Raw genomic sequence first — 6,747 nt, forward strand, 5'->3', positions numbered from 1 at the left:
TTAAGATATATAAGTTATCCTGTACAAGCTTTTGTGCCAAATACATTATGTTGTTACAGGTGTCAAGCGTATGGGCATGTGGCAGCAGTGTGTAGGAGGGAGGTTCCTAGGTGTGAGAAGTGTGCAGAAGGGCATGAGACGAAGGAATGTGTAGCATTGGGGAAAGTAGTGGTATGTGTTAATTGAAGGGGTGCCCATGGTGCTGGGGATCAGAAATGTCCCGTGCGAGAGAGGCAGGTTGAGGTTTCCAGGGTTAGAGAAGTGCAGAAGTTGTCATATGCTGAGGCAGTGAAGAAAGTAGATAGATGGGTCAAGGGGGAGGGATCCAGGGAGGAGTGGTGTGAGTAGTAGAACTGTACCTGTACAGAGGGATAGGGCAACAAGTGATATACAGTACCAGTCAAAAGTTTGGACACAACTACTCATTCAAGGGTTGTTCTTTAATTTTACTATTTTCTGCATTGTAGAATAATAGTGAAGACAATACTATGAAATAACACATATGGAATCATGTAGTAATCAAAAAAGAGTTAAACAAATCAAAATATATTTTATATTTGAGATTCTTCAAAGTAGCCACCATGTGTGTCATATGTGTTATTTCATAGTTTTGACTCATCACTATTATTCTACAATACAATGTTTAAACTCCAATGTAGAAATTCCAATGAAGTACAATGTAGAAACAACAAAATGTAGAATTTAGAAACTCCAATATTCAATTTAGAAACTCAAATTTCGAACCTCACTGCTAAAACTTTACTGCTTGTTCTACGTCTTACAAAGATGTGTGGAGGAGTGTCATCTCATCTCATCTGGCCTCAATTGATCTGGGTCAACCATTAGGACTAACATAAATTGAAATGTCTGTGCTTGTATAACTTGAACCAGTTAAGGTGGATGAATAGGGTTGGTGCATATGGTGCTTGATTGGAGTCACTGCAAGGTCTAATGCTTGTTGTTACAAAGTGGGATTAAAATGGATTTAAGTGTCATTTTTTTGACAACAATCTACACATATTTCGCATGTGAAGGTTGAAGAAAAATTCTCACATTTGTTTTTAAGAAATCATGAAAAATAAAACTTTAATATATCTTGATTAAATAAATATTCAACCTCCTAAGTAATACATGTTAGAATCATCTGTGGGAGCGATTACAATTGTGAGTCTTTCTGGGTAAGTCTTAAGAGCTTTCCACACCTGGATTGTGCAACATTTGCCCATTATCCTTTAAAAGATTATTCCAGCTCTGTCAAATTGGTTGTTGATCATTGCTAGGCAACCGTTTTCAGGTCTTGCCATAGATTTTCAAGCAGATTTAAGTCAAAATTGTAACTCAGCCACTCAGGAACAGTGACTGTGTTTTTGGTAAGCAACTCCTGCTGGAAGGTGAAATAATCTCCCAGTGTCTGGTGGAAAGCAGACTAAACCAGGTTTTTTTATCCTGAAAAACTCCTTAGTCCTTAACGATTACAAGCATACCCACAACGTGATGCAGCCACCACTATGCTTGAAAATATGGAGAGTAGTTGTCACGCCCTGACCATAGAGAGCTGTTTATTCTCTATGTTGGTTAGGTCGGGGTGTGATTAAGGGTGGGTTATCTAGGGGAATTATATAAATATGTTGGCCTGGTATGGTTCCCAATCAGAGCCAGCTGTTTATCGTTGTCTCTGATTGGGGATCATATTTAGGTAGCCATTTCCCCATTGTGCTTTGTGGGATCTTGTCTAGGTATAGTTGCCTGTGAGCACTAGTTTGAGCTTCACGTTTTGTTTGTTCGCTTTATTGTTTTTCCCTTTGAGTTTTCTATTCCAAATAAAAGGATGGAAACATACCACGCTGCATCTTGGTCCACTCCTTATGACGATCGTGACAGTGGTACTCAGTCATGTATTGTATTGTACTTGCCCCTGTCGTGGAAATTACCACTAAGGACTCCAAGTCAAAGTTCAAGGAACTGATCTTTATTGATATCGGCCGGAGAGGTTACAAAAACTTAATACTCAAAGTACACGTATGTCAGAAGCTCTGAATGGGTGCTCCCCTTCAGCACTATTTATACTCATGCACAAACTAAGCGTCTCTGCTCTCAGGGTGCAATAAGCTGATCGTGACCTTGCACACATAGTTTCTAGGCATTGGGCCAAAGTAACAATGTATTCCATTCTTTCTGTTCTCCTTCTATTGGTGCCCTTCCTGAGAGCAAAGTCACAGAACATCCAAACACAATAATCAGCACTCAACAAGCGTGTAACAATTCTCCTCTTCGTCTGAGGAGGAGTAGGAAAAGTCGGACCAATGTGCAGCGTGGTAAGTGTCCATAATTAGATTTTTAATAAATCAACTGAACACGGAAGAAAATAACAAAAACACTGACAAACAACCGAAACAGTTCTGTATGGTGAAACACAGACACAGACACAGAAATTAACTACCCACAACCCATAGTGGGAAAACAGGCTACCTAAGTATGATTCTCAATCAGAGACAACGATCGACATCTGCCTCTGATTGAGAACCATACTAGGCCAAACACATAGAAATATAACACACAGAACAAAACATAGAATAACAACATAGAATGCCCACCCCAACTCACGCCCTGACCAAACTAAAATAAAGACATAAAAAAGGAACTAAGGTAGAACGTGACAAAGCTACATGTAGTCACGCATTTGCAGAGACACAGAGAACACTAAAATGTCCCCTACATTCCCTCCTTTTATCACTATATGTGATAACAAAAATGTATTTGACTTCTTAACGTACATTGTCTATCAACAGGTGTGCATTTAGTAAATACTGACTATTACATACAAGAGGCATAACAATAGACAAAAATCCATCTTCATATTTGATCATTTTTCTATTACCCTGTACATTATAAAGTTGCTGTTGTTTAACAACCTAACTTAAAACCTTCAGGTACTTAAAACCTTTTCTCAATAGGGGGTGCTGTTTTCACTTTGTAAAAATTTTGTTCCCAAATTAAACTACCTCGTAGTCAATTCTTGCTCGTACAATATGCATATTATTATTACTATTGGATAGAAAACACTCTCTAGTTTCTAAAACCGTTTGAATTATATCTGTGAGTAAAACAGAACTCAAGTTGGAGCAATTTTCCTGTGAGGAAGTGAGAAATCTGAAATCAGGCAGGCTGTTCTGGGGTCAGTTTATTCATTTGCATGTCTTCTATTGGTCGAGATGCACTGCATACGCCTTCCCCTAGATGTCAGCAAATAGTGAGAATTGGAATGGAGTTGCTAGGCAGATCTGAGGCCATATAAATGGTCTTGGAACGTGGGGTGCAGTCTTTTCAACATTCGCCATGACGCAAGACAGACCTCAGGATTGCGTTCTGGAAAGCTCCCGTTATAGGCCTTAGATATATCCGGCTCTGATTTTATTCGATATAGGCGTTAAAGACATCATAATGTTGTTATTTTAAACCGAGTTATATCAGTTTATATCAGTATATTGCGATTTTCTGATATTTCTTAGTGCTGCGTTATAGTGAGTTGGACACGTCTTCGCCACATGGCTAATGTTTACTGCTAATTCCAAAGTTGAAGGTGACAATCTACAACCGAGCAACGATTCCTCTGGACAAAGGACAACTTGCCCAAGATTCTGATGGGAGCTCATCAAAAAGTAAGAAGTATTTATGATGTTAATTCGTTGTTCTGTTGAAAAATGTAAAACTCCTATTCCGCCATTAATTTTGGTGCGGTCTCGCTTTAACGCACGCTGTATGTCGTAGTAACGTTAATTTTAAAAATCTAACACAGCGGTTGCATTAAGAACTAATGTATCTTTCATTTGCTGTCCAACCTGTATTTTTTAGTCAAGTTTATGATTAGTTACTGATTAGATTAGGTGCCTCTCCCAAGATTTCTCCCGACATTTTGTTGGCAGCTTGGCTACTATTCTCATACTATTCTCAGAAAAAAATGCTGGGAAAAAAAAGTTGTGTCTTTTGCTATCGTGGTTAGCTAATAGAAACACATATTGTGTCTTCCCTGTAAAACATTTAAAAAATCAGAAATGATGGCTGGATTCACAAGATGTGTATCTTTCATCTGGTGTCTTGGACTTGTGATTTAATGATATTTAGATGCTAGTATTTACTTGTGACGCTATGCTAGGCTATGCTAGTCAGCTTTTTTACTGATGGGGGTGCTCCCGGATCCGGGATTGTGATGAAGTAGAAGTTAATCAAACATGGATACTAACTCATTCTTGCATATTATCATCCATTGTAGGGGGAAAGGTGAGTTCCTGGAGAGACAGCAAGTTATCAGTATCACCTTTAGTAGCATTGAACATGATAGTTGCTGATACTCGAGTTGCCAGGGAGGTACAAATGGCCTTACAACAAGAACGCAAAATGATCAAACATATTAAACAAAAGATTCCAGCTATCACCTACTGAGCTATCTGGGTGCCCAAAGCTCCAAAGAGGCCTTTCAGCCAACCAGTAAACACCCACTCTGATTCCCCGGAATTAGACTTTGCAACAGTGGCAATGTATCTAATACACCAGGGGGCTACCAGGGATACTACTATAGGGATGGGTGGGTCACTGCAATTGTTTGGTCTAGGATATGCAATGCTGACAGAAGCATTGTACATTGCAAAAGAAGTCATAGGGTCGGGATTTCTTGGGGGGGGGGGGGGGGGGGGGGGGGGGGGAGTAGCCAATTACATTTTTGGGGACAGTTGTTAGGTTCTGACAGAGCAGAGTAAAAAACTAACGGACAACTAGTCAAAGCTCAAACCAAGGTTTCACCCACTGGTCAAATAGCTGAAAAGACAAAGACATGTTTCCACCAGCTGCAATCTGAGGTGCAGTTAACTCTAATGAACTATCCTCTGCAGCAGAGGTAACTCTGGGTCTTCCTTTCCTGTGGCGGTCCTCATGAGAGCCAGTTTCATCATAGCGCTTGATGCTTTTTGCGACTGCACTGGAAGAAACTTTTGAAGTTCTTGAAATTTTCCGGATTGACTGACCTTCATGTCTTAAAGTATTGATGGACTGTCATTTCTCTTTGCTTATTTGAACTGTTCTTGCCATAATATGGACTTGGTATTTTACCAAATATACCACCCCTACCTTGTCACAACACAACTGATTGGCTCAAACACATTAAGAAGGAAACAAATTCCACAAATGAACTTTTAACACGGCACACCTGTTAATTGAAATGCATTCCAGGTGACTACCTCATGAAGCTGGTTGAGAGAATGCTAAGCGTGTGCAAAGCTGTCATCAAGGCAAAGGGTGGATACTTTGAAGATTCTCAAATATAAAATATATTTTGATTTGTTTAACACTTTTTTGGTTAATACATGATTCCATATGTGTTATTTTATAATTTTGATGTTTTCACTATTATTCTACAATGTTGAAAAAAGTAAAAATAAAGAAAAACCCTCGAATGAGTAGCTGTGTCCAAACTTTTGACTGGTACTTTGTGTGTGTGTGTGTGTGTGTGTGTGTGTGTGTGTGTGTGTGTGTGTGTGTGTGTGTGTGTGTGTGTGTGTGTGTGTGTGTGTGTGTGTGTGTGTGTGTGTGAATGCATTATATTAACTATGTGCCTTATAGACCATGTACCCTACTGTAAACTCTCTGTGCACTTGTTATCCCAATTGTACCCTATCTGGAGTTTATGAGACTTACATTTCCAAATAAAAATCACAAGATGAGAGAACTGTTTTACGTTGACTTATCTGGGACTCACTTCTGGGCAGGAAATGATCTCAATTCACATTTTAGTAATTGTTGTGTAATAAATTATTATTAGTAGTAATTATTGTGTAATTTTATCCCTGGCCAGCTAAGAATTTGCTTGTTTTTACAATGTGCAGCTCTATCTATGTACCACACGGTGGCAGCACAGCACTTATACCAATTCAGCTGCATAACATCCACATTCACTTGTCTAAAAGGAGCCGAGAGGAACTATACTGAACAAAAATATAAACGCATCATGTAAAGTGTTGGTCCCATGTTTCATGAGATGAACTAAAATATCCCAGAAATGTTCCATACACACAAAAAGCTTATTTCTCTCAAATTCTGTTCACAAATTTGAGCATTTCTCCTTTGCCAAGATAATACATCCAGCTGACAGGGAAAGGGAAAGAGAAAGGGTGATACCTAGTCAGTTGTACAACTGAATGCATTCAACTGAAATGTGTCTTCCACATTTAACCCAACCCCTCTGAATCCGAGAGGTGCAGGGGGCTGCCATAATCGACATCCACATCTTCGGCGCCAGGGGAACAGTGGGTTAACTGCCTTGCTCAAATCAAATCAATTTTATTGGTCACATACACATGGTAAGCAGATGTTAATGCGAGTGTAGCGAAATGCATGTGCTTCTAATTCAGGGGCAGAACGACCGATTTTTACCTTGTCAGCTCGGGGATTCAATCCAGCAACCTTTCGGTTACTGGCCCACACAGGTGTTGCATCTCAAGAAGCTGATTAAACAACATGATCATTACACAGGTGAACCTTGTGCTGGGGACAATAAAATCCCAGTCTATAATGTGCAGTTTTGTCACACAACACAATGCCACAGATGTTTCAAGTTTTGAGGGAGTGTGAAATTAGCATGCTAACTACATGAATGTCCACCAGAGCTGGTACCAGAGAATTGATTGTTCATTTCTCTACCATAAGCCACCTCCAATGTCGTTTTAGTGAATTTGGCAGTACATCCAACCGGCCTCA

This window comes from Salvelinus namaycush, chromosome 14 (genome assembly GCF_016432855.1).
Source record: "Salvelinus namaycush isolate Seneca chromosome 14, SaNama_1.0, whole genome shotgun sequence".
NCBI lineage: Eukaryota > Metazoa > Chordata > Actinopteri > Salmoniformes > Salmonidae > Salvelinus > Salvelinus namaycush.